Source organism: Leopardus geoffroyi, chromosome C3 (genome assembly GCF_018350155.1).
Source record: "Leopardus geoffroyi isolate Oge1 chromosome C3, O.geoffroyi_Oge1_pat1.0, whole genome shotgun sequence".
In the NCBI taxonomy this organism is placed as follows: Eukaryota; Metazoa; Chordata; class Mammalia; order Carnivora; family Felidae; genus Leopardus; species Leopardus geoffroyi.
Genome location: NC_059338.1, coordinates 24,183,121 through 24,197,834, shown reverse-complemented (window position 1 = coordinate 24,197,834; position 14,714 = coordinate 24,183,121). Strand labels below are relative to the sequence as shown.

The 14,714-nt window shown below is 32.9% G+C and overlaps 1 protein-coding gene across 12 annotated transcripts in view; it reads left to right on the top strand.

The window, feature by feature from the left end:
• The window catches only part of KCNT2 (potassium sodium-activated channel subfamily T member 2), a 363,773-nt gene that overhangs the window by 336,868 nt on the left and 12,191 nt on the right, over positions 1-14,714 (top strand). Inside the window, exons 28-29 of one of the 12 annotated variants that reach the window (XR_006706947.1) lie at positions 648-832; positions 1,685-1,733. The exons of 10 other annotated variants lie outside the window; for them this stretch is intronic. The gene's annotated coding sequence lies outside the window, so the exon portion shown is untranslated. The remainder of the gene's footprint in view (positions 1-647; positions 833-1,684; positions 1,734-14,714) is intronic. One more of the 12 variants, XR_006706948.1, reaches the window with a different exon arrangement.

Below are 14,714 nucleotides of genomic sequence, written 5' to 3'. Positions count from 1 at the left end.
CAAATGATAAATAAAATGGTGTTGTTATAAATATAACTTGGGTAAATCAGAAGCTAAGATAATGTAAGTATTATGCAGGTTAAGGATAAAACGGAATGCACTCTATATTTGCCCCCAAAGTCTCAACCTGAAACAGTGTACGTAGGGAGAAAGTTTAGTTGTTGAATTAGTTAGAGTTTAAAAGAAGTTAGCCTGTGTTTCTCTAAACATATTTACTGAGTACCAACTCTGTGCCAGGAACTATGCTAGGTGCTTTATGTGTATTTTTCATTACTCTTCATAACCCTGATTGGATAGGTGTCCCATTTTACCCTAAGAATTTGAAGCTCAGAGCTTAAAGACCTTGCTCAAGGACATACAGTTGAAATGTATTGGAGTCAGGATTCCATATGTAATTGAAACAATTATTTTTTACTTAAGTGTAGTACAGACTCATCCATGACCAATAATTTTAATATAATCACACAAGGTCTTACATTAAGAAATAAATTAGAAGAAAAATTTATCTTCTTTTTAAAAATTATATGAATAGCTCTTTGCTAATTTGATGACACTAAGTATGATTGTATTTCGTATAGAACTATAGTCCTATATTTGTGTGTACTTTTGTTAGTTATTATTCAGCTACTCTTTCTTTTTTTGGAAAGTTCTAGTAAATGATTGTTCATCCAAGTTCCAGCTGTGTTTCATGAACATTATAACCCAAGGCTGGTCCTGTAAGCAGTGTGGCAGATAACAGTTTGACTCTAAGAGACACAAAAATGCATGAACTGGCTGCATGGGAGAATCATCAGGGAACATATTATGTTTTTGCTAATGAAACTTCTATCAGGTACCTTGCATTTAGTTATTATCTGTGTTGTGTTTTTTTTATATAAATTTGTTAATTTAATTCTCACACTAACTCTTACAGAAAGGAAGAATGGATATTGTCCACCTTCTTTTTTTTTTTTTTTTGCTCTCTTTTCCTTTTTATTTCTTCTTCTCTCTGTCCATTTTAACCATCTATCCATCCATAGATCCATCAATCCTTTCTAAAGCCATGTGTTGGACACCTTTAACAGCATAAAGATTATGAAAATAGGACTTGAGATTTAATACATCATGGACTTACTAGACTTCTCCATGTGTTCCTAACTCATAATAATTCATCCATGCAATAGATATTATTGGTCTGTACTGGGAATAGACTAATGACCTGTTGAGATAGGACTTCTGCATTTATTAGACTTATATTTTAGAAGCCAATAGATTTATCAGATTATTTAACTCCTCCAAGCCATTTTTTTAATCACTGTGAAATGGAAATAATAATAACCATCTCATAAGTGTCTTGTGAGGGACAAATGGGATAATCAATAATGTCCTTAGCTCAGAACTGGCATTCAGTTAATACCACAAATCTTCCATATATCTATTTAAGTACTGTATGTATATCTGTGTTTTATACATAAAAGGAGTAAGTTGTGGTTTTTTTTGCCCACCTCAAAAAACAAAACAGAATAAAAACAAAAACAAAAACAAGTTTTGCACCCTCAGAGGCAATATTGCCTCCATTGAGGATGTATGCTTTAAACCAGTTATTATTTTGCATGTTTGCCTTCCTTCCTTGAGAGAAAGGGAATGTCTTACTCATCTTTTCATCTTTGTATCCCCAACATATTACACATTTCCTGACACATAGGAACCCAGTAACTGCACATTGAATGCGTGAACAAATGGAATGCTTACAGGTGAGAAAACAGGGTCTCAAATATAAATGATTTCCTAGCCTACTAGACACTCAAGTCAGTACTTTAAGACTTTTGACTCTATGTCTATTTATGTTTCCACTATACCACATGTTCTTTGTACATATTGTCAGTATTTTATGGTGATTTACAGTTGAAAAACATTTTTACATACTTAAAAAAATGCATGATGATTAACCACAAGTTATAATCTGCTTTTTTTCTGAGATGGGTCTGGCGTGCTCCAAAAGAATGAATAGATTACTTTTGACCTGTTGGATATGAGACATAAAGGAGAGGGAAATGGAAGAGTCAAAAGATGACTTCTGAGGGTTCTTATTTGAACATTAAGTGTATGGTGGTGACATTCACTGAGCTTAGAAAAAGAAAACAAATATGTTGGGGTAAAGATACTAAATTGGACTCAGTGCCTAAAAGACTTCCAGTAGGTGATGCTGTAAAAGAAGCTGAATTTCTGCTATTGGGTGTCAGAAAAAGAAATGAGATGTTATGTAGACTTGAGACTGTATATGCTGATAGAGCATTTGGATTTTAATTAAAGTCATAGGAGTAGATGAAATAACCTCTGACGAAGGGCTATTCTCTTAGAACTTTGGAAAAAACTTGTATTTTTCAGAAATGTTAAGGGAAGGAATATTTTTTAAAAACAAGAGACTGAAATGTCTATAACTGAATTGCCCAGAAGATGTGCCATATTACAGTAGTATGCTATCAGTTTATTACATGGTTTATCATGACACTGATCCTTTATACTTTCAGAAAGCCCTGTGGGACCTGGGGTGGTTAGAGGCACTCCTCAGGCTGGTTACTTCCAGCCATAAGCAATTTTGTCTGTTATCCCAATGTGAGTGCAAATATCATTTCTTTTGTGTTCTATGATGTGAAAAATGTTGGAAAGCATTGGGCTGAGAAATAGGAAGCAATATTAATAATGCCAAAGAGTATTGTTGAGTATAGTGATAAGTCATTGATGGACCGTGGTGAAAGTTGTATCAGTTAAGTGGCATGTGTACAAGTCAAATTTGAGTAGCTTGAGGAACGATGTGAGGTAAGGATTTGAATATAGTGGATATAAATATATTAGGGACCCCAAGGTATTGAAAATGTAATCTATCTCATTGTTCCACCATCTATTGCTTCTCTTGCCAAAATCATATTACAGTAAAAGATAAATGTGGGAACTCTGATTCTTTTGTCCACATTCCATCCAGCAGGTAAGAAGGAGATACCAGAGAACAAAGAGTGGTCTTTTCAGTTAAAACATATTATCAAATAATTACACACACCATTTCTATTATGTCCATTGGAAAAGAATATGTCTTATTTTTGATGGCCCAAACCTAACATTAAAGAAGACAAGAAGAAAGACTATTTAGAGACAACTATCTGTCTGCCACAGTAGATATTTTTTAAGAATTTTCATTGTGAAGGAAAGGTGAGAATACGGAGCTAACTGCATGGGAAAGTGGTGAGGGGAGAGAGACTGTTTTGAAGATCAGGGAGATGGGAGCATGTTTATTAAGATTGAGCCATTAGTGAAGAAGTTGGAAATACAGGAAAAAGATCATAGTTGGAACGCTTAGCTTAGATATTTGGAAATGAGCTTAGATATTTCAAAATATTTGTTTTAAATGCAGTAAATTTGTAAGTATTTTGACAGGAAGGTGAGTAACATTTTATGTGATGTTACATAGTATACATTATGTGGCCAATATTATTTTCTAAATCTAAAAATTCAATTCTGGAACACATCTGACCCTATGGATTTGGAAGATGGAATTTGAGGACCTGTATATTTTGGGAAAATAGCTGAAGTGAAAAATCACAAATTCTGCTTGCTTTCCATTGAATTTTGGGGGGAAATTTCAATATAATTTTTAAAACTTCACCTCAAAGTTCATGGCATTGTATACTAGCTAGCCATGTGTTTTTAGGCCAAGTTACTATCTTCCTGAAAATCATGTTTTTTTAACCATCAAACAAGGATAATAAAGCTTTCCTAAAGGGATGTGGTATAAAATAATAAAATGTATGTGCAAAAAAAATAATCTATGAACTATACAGCAAATATGAATAATTATAATTTTATGTTCATAACTAGCCTTATTCTTCAACAATATATTTAGAATGGCTCTCGCACTCACAAAAAATTATTCTTTCCAACTATTGACAGATTCTTGATGATTAGCCACAGAATGGCACACACTATTAAGTATAAATTGGCAAGCAAGTCTTCCTAGTGTGACTGCTCCTACAGGTGCTAGCCGGTTTTGACATGGATTGTTGTAAGTTTTGTACTGTTACTAAAAGATGAAACCCCAAGGGAGGAAAAGAAAGAAATTCTTTTCAGTAACAAAGAGATAAGTACTAGTTAGACACTGGCTTTTATTACATCTACCAGAAAGTCTTAGTTTCCTTCTAAAGTAAATTTATAATTGCCCAAAATAATGAACAGATGAGACAAAATATTGTTTTAATAGCCAATTTAGAGACTCAATTGTTAATTATTCTCCTTCTTATGGGAAAGAAATAAGCAAAATTAACAAAAAGATCGTTATTCCCACCCAAGTTACAATAGACAAGGTGGTGGTAGAAGGAGGAGGAGCAGTACTAAGAGGAGGAGGAGTAGTAATAATAGCAATCATGAATTTCTCATACTCTTTTATAAATCAATGATCAATTTTATATAAGCTTTTAACAAAAAATTTCCCAAAATCTTAATCCAAAAATCAGGTACCTAATTTAGTACAAAATTATTTACAAATTTATCCTAAAAAAAATTACCAAGAAAGGAAAAAGCTCCATAGATAGATATGTCTTATGTAATGTTTTGCAACATTTAGTACTTAGGAGGAATAATGTTAGTATCTGAAGTCACTCTAACAACGTCATCAACACTTTAGTATTTCAAAAGAAATTGATACTAAATTTTTATTGTTTTTGAAATGTATTATTATCTTTTTCCAATACAAATAAATACAATAATATTGATATGTACAGTCAATATGCTCCCGGTATAGATTCCCAGAATATGGATGATTTTATGTTACTCTGTATTTCCAGAACTGATTCATTCTCATGAAGAGTCAGTCAGAAATAGAAGAATACATAGATGTGCTTGTTTTATGTTAATCTCATTGTACATACAGAATATTAATAGAAAAATATCAAACTCAATGCTTTTCTTAATAGATAAAGTAATGAAGCTTTCAAAGGGCATTATTGATGAGGTGATAATGATTTCTGGTAAATGAAAATATTTGAGCAATGAACTTTTCATATATCCCTAAATTGAAACTATACAGTTTTTCTTCATGGAGTTGTAACATGTCCTTCTCAGGACATTAATTTTTCAATAATATCAATATTTTTACATAATTTAACACTGCAGTCAACTTAATTGCACTTAAGTATACATATATTTTATCATTATGACTAGAAATTCAAATGCTGTGTTTTATGTGTGTGTAAGAAAAATGTGGCCAATTTGAATAGTGGCCAATTTGAATAAACGAAATATTTTTTACCATTAAGAAAAACAGTCGGTTGAATGAACTTTTTACTCAGCATATTATTGACAGAGCAAAGAATGGCTACCTGAAAGCATTAAAACAACAAAAAGAAACTTCCAATTATGATGACCATTTATGCTGTCAATTTAAATAACTAGAAAAAATACAAATCAGTAGCGTGCAGACACTTGAACAAAAGAAATCATAACTCCGTTTCCTGAAAAAAGATAATCAGATGGACCCAAGAGATGGAGATGGACCCAAAATAAAATATATATGCATTTATATGACCTTTTCCAGTAGAAAAATCAGCCAACAGAAACAGATCCAGAAAAGTATAAATACTAAAGTAGTTTTTACAGTATCGTTTATATGTTCAACATTGTAGAGGAAAACAGAAGTATGATAAGGAAAGAAACTGAAGATTAAAAGAGACCATACTGAATTTCCTAGAGGTCAGAATTTATGATGCAGTATTAAAAATGAAATGTATGCTGAGTGGCATTAACATCAGAATATTTCAGAGGAAAATATCAATGAACATAAAGCCAAAGCAATAGACTATCCAAAATGCAGACTAGAGAGAGAGAGAAAAAAAAAAAAAAAACCTTGAAAAAATAGAATGTTACTTATGGTGCAACAGTATCATGTAGTCATGTAATTGGTGTCTCAGAAGGAAAGAAGGGAATGGATATTTGAAGAAATAATGACCAAAATTTTTCCAAAGTTGATGCAAACTATTCAAGATCTGAAGTTCAATGAAGCTTGAGCAGTATAACAAATACAATAATGCCAAGACACAGTGTACAAAATTGAAAAGCCAATGATAGAAGACTTCAAAAGGAGCCTGAGGAAAAAGACATTTTATAAATGAAGAACAAATACACTTGAACCTTGAACAACACAGGTTTGAACTGTGCAGGTCTACTTACACATATATTGTGTTCAGTATACACATCCAGGACTGTAAATTTATTTTCCTTATGATTATCTCCAAAACATTTTTTCTCTAGCTTACTTTATTTCAAGAGTACAGTATATAATCCCTATAACATACACATGTGTTAAGTGACTTTATTTATTGGTAAGGCTTTTAGTCAATAGTAGGATATCAGTAGTGAAGTTTGGGGGCAGTCATAGGTTACAAGCAGATTTTCTACTACATAGGGGGCTTGCAACCCTAACTCTTGCATTGTTCAAGGGTCAACTGTACAAGGATGACAGCAGACTTCTTGACAGAAACTTTGCAAACCAAGACACAATAGAGAAACATCACTGGAGTACTGAAAAAAAAAATAGTGTACCTAAAACTTTTAATACAGTTAAAATATATTTGTAAAATAAAAGCAAATAAAGACTACTGTAGACAAACAAAAGCTGAGAGAATTTGTCAGCAACAGATCTTCACAATGAAAATAAATGTTAAAGGAAGTTCTTAAGACAGAAGAGAATTGATGCCAGGTGAAAATTTAGATCTAAAAAGAAATGGTAGGGGTGCCTGGCTGGCTCAGTCAGAAGAAAATGTGACTCTTGATCTTGGGGTTGTAGGGTCATAGGTTCAAGCCCCATATTGGGCATAGAGATTACTAAAAAAATAAACTTTTTTTTAAAGAAAGATAAAAATAAATGGTAAATATGGGAAAATATAAAATGTACGTTTTACCTCATAAATTTTGTTTAAAGACAATGTACTATTTATAACAAACATTTTAAGGTTTATAGAATATATACAAGCAAGCATGTATGGCAGTAAAACTCAGATAATAGGAAGGGAGAAATATAACGTAGTCAGATTGTTATACTACATATGAAGTGGTATGTTATTTAAGCATAGCTACTGAGAAGTTAAAGCTGTACATTGTAAACCCTAGAGAAAGAAACAGCAAAGTACAGTACACCAGTGTTTGTTACAAAAAAAAAGAAAAGAAAAAAGAAAGAAAGAAAAAAAGAAAAGAAAAAAGAAAAGGAAAGAAAAAAACAACCATCCTTGCTTGTTTGTATATTATCTATGACTACTTTTACTTTACAGTGTAAAAAGTTTAATAAATACAACAGAGATCGTATAGCCTGCAAAGCCCGAAATATTTACTATCTAGCCCTTTACAGGAAAACATTTGCCAAACTATGACCAGGAGAATATAAAAATAATGAAATCAAAGAGATATAACTAACAACCAATAGTGCAAATGAATTGGAATGATTATAAGAAGAAATTTTTAAAATCTTAAAAACACAACTAGGAAGAAGGTAAATTAAACCTAATTATATTGATACTTATATTAAATATAAATGGACTAAACATTTCAGTTAAAAAGAAGTCATCAGATTAGATTAAAAAAGGCAGGGTCCAACTCTGTATTGTCTAAGAAATGCACCTAAAATTTAAAGAAACAAATAGGTTAAAGTAAAAGCATAAAAAAATATATTTCTTGCAATCATAAATCCAAAGAAAATTGAGTGGCTATATAAATATTAAAGTAGATCCATGCCATACCATGGATGCTTGACCTTATGCAAACATGCAAAGAGGGGAAAAGCCATGCAGAAACACACTGCAGACTTCTAGAAAAGTGATTGTTTTTAGAAATAAGTGATTGCTAAGGGTTGGGGGAGTGAGAGGAACAGCCGACAGCAAAGGGCAGGGGGGAGCTTTTTGGCATTATGGAAATGTTCTCTATCATAATTATGGTATAGCTGGCATTACTGTATGTATTTGTCTAGACTCCTTGTACACTTGGAATTAGTGAATTTCATTTTTTGTTTAACAGCAAGTGTATGAGATAAAAGAACAGCAGTGATTATCTTAAGATAACTTAAAGAATGTTTAAAATCATATAAGAAGTTTACAGTAAATTTAGTGTTATAAGTAAACCTATAACTACAGATGCGTGACCTCTATTCTGAAGACTGTATTTACATACCATACTGCTTCTCAGAAAATTGCTAAAAAGGTCTATGAAGGAAAGGACTTGGCCTATCTTTTCATTGTTCTGTCCTCTGACTTAGAATTGTAACTGGTCTAATCATACCAGTTAACATTATTAAATGACTAAATTGAAGAACAAAATAATACATGTGTGACAAATTATGATTATCAACTATCACAAAAGTGCCTCCTATAAGTCATATGGAAATAATACAGGACAGCTGCAAAATTGGAAAACGTTATTTTTAGGTTGTGCAGATACTATGTTCAATACATTTTCTTCAGCCTCAGAAATTGTTTCAGGTGAAGTATCTTTAAATTTAAAGCAGTGTGGTCAATTGTTAAAATGAAGAAAAAATATATGGTCTTTCCAAAATCTTTTAGATTTTCTGTGGTGTATTTACTCTACTTTTTAAGACTATCAACTAGAGTCATAGTTTTAAATTTAGAAGTACTTCACCTGAAAACATACCTAACACATTTGAAAATGTAATTAATGTTCTACTTAAAAATAAGTGTACCTATACTCCTGACTTTACAGACAACCTGTATCATTTTGACTCACATCACTTAATATAAAATATCTGCCGTCAGAGTATTTTGAAAGAAACGAGCATTTATTGAGCAGCTCCCATTCACCAGGGACACAAAATTACTCTGAATTACTCAGTACTTGGTGGGGGTGGGAGAAGGGCACATGCAGCGGAGAAAGCATTTTAACAAAACAAAACTGGACTTTACACCATTGAAAAAATATGTTCTTAGAAGTATTATTCACTTTTACTTCCATTATTTTTGTTTTTGAATACTCTATCAATTTCAAAAATAATGATAAAATAGGGTTTTGTGTTTTGGTCTTTTAATATTTATAAAAGATAATAGATTTTAAAAGGTTAGGAAACATTGCATACCGTATTTTAAAAGGAAAATTGAGCCTAAAGTAATTAGTTTTGTGTCTGAAGCTAGTAAGTGATGGAGTGGCTCATGGCAGAGTTGGAACTGAACAATTTCTGAAACTTGGCTTTATATCATGCTTCTTGTTTTACTAATTATTTCATCTAATCTTCATTTCTTAGTGGTTTATATGAAGGGAGGTTACAAAAGTCCTGATTTTTATCTTATGTATCATAAAATAGTTCTAAATTATTGGAAGGTAATGAAAATTACTTAAAATAGAGGTAATTAAACAGAAAGATTCTTTTATCCTTATCTCTAACCTTTTTTTCCCCTTAGACTGGTAAGTTCAGTAAATTTGACAAAAGAGTTGTACTCATAAGCATAGCTTGGTATTAAACTAAAACAGATGAGCAAATTAAGTCAGCATTATAAAACTCGCCAGTTTTATAGTTGAATAACACATAATATGTTTAGAAGTTTAGAGGTGGGAAAAATGAAATCACACTGGGTTATGCTACTACTGATTATTTGGATTATTGGACTATGTAGAAGAAATAAGCACTGTGCAACTGAGAGTATTTTCCTCAATGAGGTTTCTTGCAATGACTGAAGAAAAACATACCCTCACTCTGATACATCAATTCCTTTGTCTTTGCTTTTTTCATCAGTATCCATATATGCTGTTGTATCTCTCCCATCTAAGACCATCTCAGTCTCTCCTTCCCTCCCTTATGGCTCCCATGTTTCCTACCCCTACTCTATCCCCACTCTTTCAGGCTCACTAGCTATCTTTTCCTCCCTTCTTTCAAATTTCCTTCATTTCCATTGCTCCCAGGATACCATCATCTTTCACCTGGGCTTCTGCACTGTCTATCTACTCTTCTTGAGACCAGACTTGAGGCCCTAACTTCCATTTCCCACAAAGCAGCCAAGGAACATAATATAGTCAGTAGGAAATTAGATCATACCACTAAATCTTCCACCCTAATAGCCCTTCTTGGTTTCCCATTGCTTTTAGAATAAAATTTGAGCTTCTGATGAACATCTATAAAGCCCTATGGGATCTGGTCCTAGCTTGACTTTTCAACATTGACCCCAGTTAATCTCCTTCTTGCTCACTTCAATCCAGGGCCTGTTTTCTGCAATTTAAACTCAACCATCTCAGTCTTTCCCATTGCTGTTCTCTTTGGACACTTTTCTCCCCCCTGTCTTTGTATGCTAACACCTTCATACTGCAATATCTATACAGTTATTGTTTATAGGTTATGAAATGATTTTGCCTGCACAATAATAATAGGAAACCTTTATGTAGCACTTAATATAAATCAGACACTGATTCTAAGAACTAAACATTTATATTAATATATTAATTTTACATTATATTAGTTATTCATTTATAATTTAATTCTAACATTAACCTATGAGATAACACTATTGTTCGCCTCCCTTTTACAGGTGAGGAAATCGAGCACAAAAGATTAGAAGAAATTAAGTAATTTGCCTAAGGAGGCCTTAGCATGAGTAATTGAGAAAACTGGATTTCTTTCTTTCTCTTTTTAATTTTTATTTATTTTGAGAGACAGAGCACACAAGCAGGGGAGGAGCAAGAGAGAGAGGGAGACAGAGAATGTGAAGCAGGCTCCAGGCTCAGAGCTGTCAGCACAGAGCCCAACATAGGGCTTGAACTCATGAGCTATGAGATCATGACCTTGGGCCCAAGTCAGACGCTCAACAGACTGAGCCACCCAGGTGTTCTGAGAAAGCTGGATTTCAACAGAGGCACTCTGGTTTTAGAATCTCTGTTCTTAACTGAGTCTCTTGATTTAAAATGTCTCTTTAGGGCAGCCTGGGTGGCTCAGTCTGTTAAGTGTCTGAATTTGGCTCAGGTCATGATCTTGCAGTTGGGGAGTTCCAGCCTGCGTTGGGCTCTATGCTGACAGCTGAGAACCTGGAACCTGCTTCAGATTCTGTGTCTCCTTCTCTCTCAGCCCTTGCACACCCCCCCCCCCCGCCTTTCGCTCTGTCTCTCTCTCTCTCAAAAATAAACATTAAAAAAAAATTAAAAAAAATAAATAATAAAATGTCTCTTTAATTATATAACACATAATGGATATCCTTTTGGAAATATTTAATGAAACCTACACAAATTATGTAGGATTTCAATTTCTTTCTGATCAAATTTCGTTCTCCTTATTTAAAAGTATTCTTAAAATACTTTAACAAGAAGTATTTTGTAAGAACAACAGGAGTATAAATCCATTTCCTTTCTAATGTGATCTATTTACTTGAAACACTCTAAGCAGAATATTTGCTATATGAAGATTGTGATTGAATAATTGCATATGCTAATTAATACAGCAAATTAAGTTTCTTGGTAAATACTACTGGAAATTTTAAAATATCTTTTAAATTTTTCAATATTCTAGTACATTTATTTTAAATTTTCGCAAGATAATTTTCCATTTATGATAATTATATCAATGATGAAATAATTTCAATAAAACGATGCAAATGTAGAGTGATTTTTATTTTCTCAGGGTCAGATATTAGTTATCAGGAACATGCTGAATGTTCTCACAACAGATTTTCTTAGCAGATATTTTTCTGATAGGACATGGAATATTGATTCTGGTTCATGAAACATTTTAAAAAGCAAATTTATTAATTCACTAAATTTGTTGTAGTTTTGGTAAAGAGCCCTATTTAATCCACTGTGACTTTGCCACTACCAAAGAGGATGATTATAATAGGATCTTAAAGATCTAGGAGACCTACCAGTTTCCCCATCAGAATTCAGAAATAACAAAAGAATAAATATAAGGAATGACCGATAGAGACAATAATTCCAGACTTGCAGCTGAAAAACTAGACCATTGAATGTGGTTTTGATATGTGGCCACAACAGGCTTTTAAAACCTTGCTTCCTAATTCCTAACCACAGAGTCACAAAGGGAAGGAGAATGAACTGCAGGACATCCCAAAAAAGCAGCGTGACAGAGAAAAAGCAGACCAGAATTAACTCTACAGCAAGGCAGACATGAAAGAGAAAGAGAGAGTGGCTTTGAACTCAGCAACTTCTTTTAACTTCTTTTAACCTAACACTGAGGAGAAGTCAGCAAGGGGTGGATGAGGAAAGAAACCAGGAATGATGAGCTCTAATTGTGTTACCCATGCATGTCTTGATATAAATCATATGGGATTATGGAATTGAGCACATTAGCAAAACATTTCCTTTGATTTCTGGAGTGCATGGAAAAATGAAAATCTTCAAAATGATAAATAAGACTACTTGAGCAGAAAAAAATCAACACAATAGTTGTATCTATTGCTATAAAGTTCTCAGCTATCTACACAGTTTTTTCACTTATAACAGGCTAACCAAGTCACCAATATATCTTGACTTCATTCCAGGTGTTAAATGAGTACAACATTATTTTAATAGTCAACGAGAGAGGTTGGGGATTAACATGGACTGAGAAGTTATTTGTTAAAATTGTTTTTCCTCTAATGCCATTGTTCAATAATATTCATTGTTTATATGAGAAATTTAAATAATGCCACTGTTTTACATAAGAAATTGAGTTAGACATAACCAAATAAGATGGAGATTTTCTGGTAGGCTGGTTACATTGTAGAGCATCATGTTTCAGTCTCCAGAATGTACTATCAGTATGTTCCTTTGTATAGCACCTGGGGAAATTCAGACAAAAGGAAAGTTTCTCAAAAAGCATAGATAAATCAAAATTGCTTTTTATATAGAAAAAGGATCTCTGTCATCTCCTACCAGTACAAGATGTTTTGAATTGGAATTATACCTAATTTGAAATAAGCTCAACATCATCTATTCATTGGATTTCCAAGCTCCAACTGGTTGAGTTAGCCATCTACCTGTAGGTATAATTGACAGGTTTGGCAAATGAATAATACAGGGTTCCCAGTTAAATTTGAATTTCAGGTAACAAATAAATGTTTTAGCATAAGAATATCACAAACAATATTTGGGACACATGTGTGTCAAAAAATTATTAGTTTTTATCTGAAATTCAGATTTCACCAATCAGTCTCTATTTGGCCTGACAATCCTATCCCTATGCCAGGATACAATTACTTGTGTCCACCCCAGAGACATGCAACCAAACATGTTCTTTTTTAAATATAAATGTTATGATTTTATTATTATAATGGTTTTATTGGCAAACTTATGGTGAGTTCGATTACATTGCAGTTTATTGTCCTTGTAAGATAAAGATGTTCACTTATAGACTTTAAAAGTAGGGCACATCTGCATATCAACTTGAACTATCATAACCGAAAATATTAAATTTTGCTCATTAGAGTGATAGGCTTCTAGTTAGAGGAATACATTAGTAGACATTATTTTTTTAAAAATGATACATATTTTCCAGTGCAGAAAATTATTAGAGTCAAATATGCTGGCCTAAAAAAGACCTTTACTTGACGCATTTGAACATTGATATATCTCCATTGGTATGAAATACATTCTTAGAGTTTGGATCAAAATGCAAAACTCAGTACTTTTGTTCAGGAACCAAGCTTATCTGCAACTGAAGTGGCTAGAAAGATATTGTGGCTCTAGAGAAGGATTTTGAGCAGTATCCTCACAGCCTAAAAATACTACCTTTGGGAGGATTGATGTTTACTGAAGTATGTGTCCACATGGCTTTACATTTAACATCTTATCATAGCTTTGGCAGCTAAGAAATCGAGATCTCAAAGCTGTTTTATTTTTAAGCGCCAATATAATGCAAGTTAGCTCTCCAAACTTGAAGGCTGACAATGTCTTCAGAGTGAATTGAAAAAAAATGAAAGAACATAGCCTTTTATTTTAAAAATACATATTGTTTTAGAAGAAAAACAAATAATTTAGCAGTACACTTTCCTTGAAACTTAGTTAATTCTACGAGAATCTTTATATTTTGCAAAAGCATATCAGGTATATCTTATAACAAAGTCAAACATATTTAGAGCCTTCAACCTTTTTAGATACATTTCTATTGTGTTTTCTTTTTTTTAATGTTCATTTGTTTACTTAGAGAGAACGTGAGAGCGGGGAGAGGGGCAGAGAGAGAGGGAGAGAGAAAATCCCAAGCAGGCTCTGCATTGTCATCGCAGAGCCCCTGACATGGTGAACTGTCTCAAGAACCATGAGATCATAACCTGAGCCAAAATCAAGTGTCGGATGGACATTAACTGAATGAGCCACCCAGGCACCCCTCTGTTGTGTTTTCTAAACAGAATGTCATCAGATGATTTTTCACAGAATTGCCCATATGAATGTTCATATCTGGGATGGCTACCTATAACCACAATTAGTTTTCATAATGAATAAGACATAATAAACTAATAAACATTTTGTCTATTTCTTTAATAGAAAGACTTTCAGTGTAATAGCTTAAAGAGGGTAGAATATAACTGTAGTTGTTCTGAACAGAATTAGATACTTTATTTCTATCATCTGTTGGAACAAAAAATGAGTACCTGTCAGATATTGCCAATGACAGTAATTTGAAAATAGTCAAAGTTATGTACACAATCATGCTGTGGGCAGAACTATAGCAAGCTCTCGTTGACAGCTATATGGTTTGAAGATTAGATGCTCTACAGTAA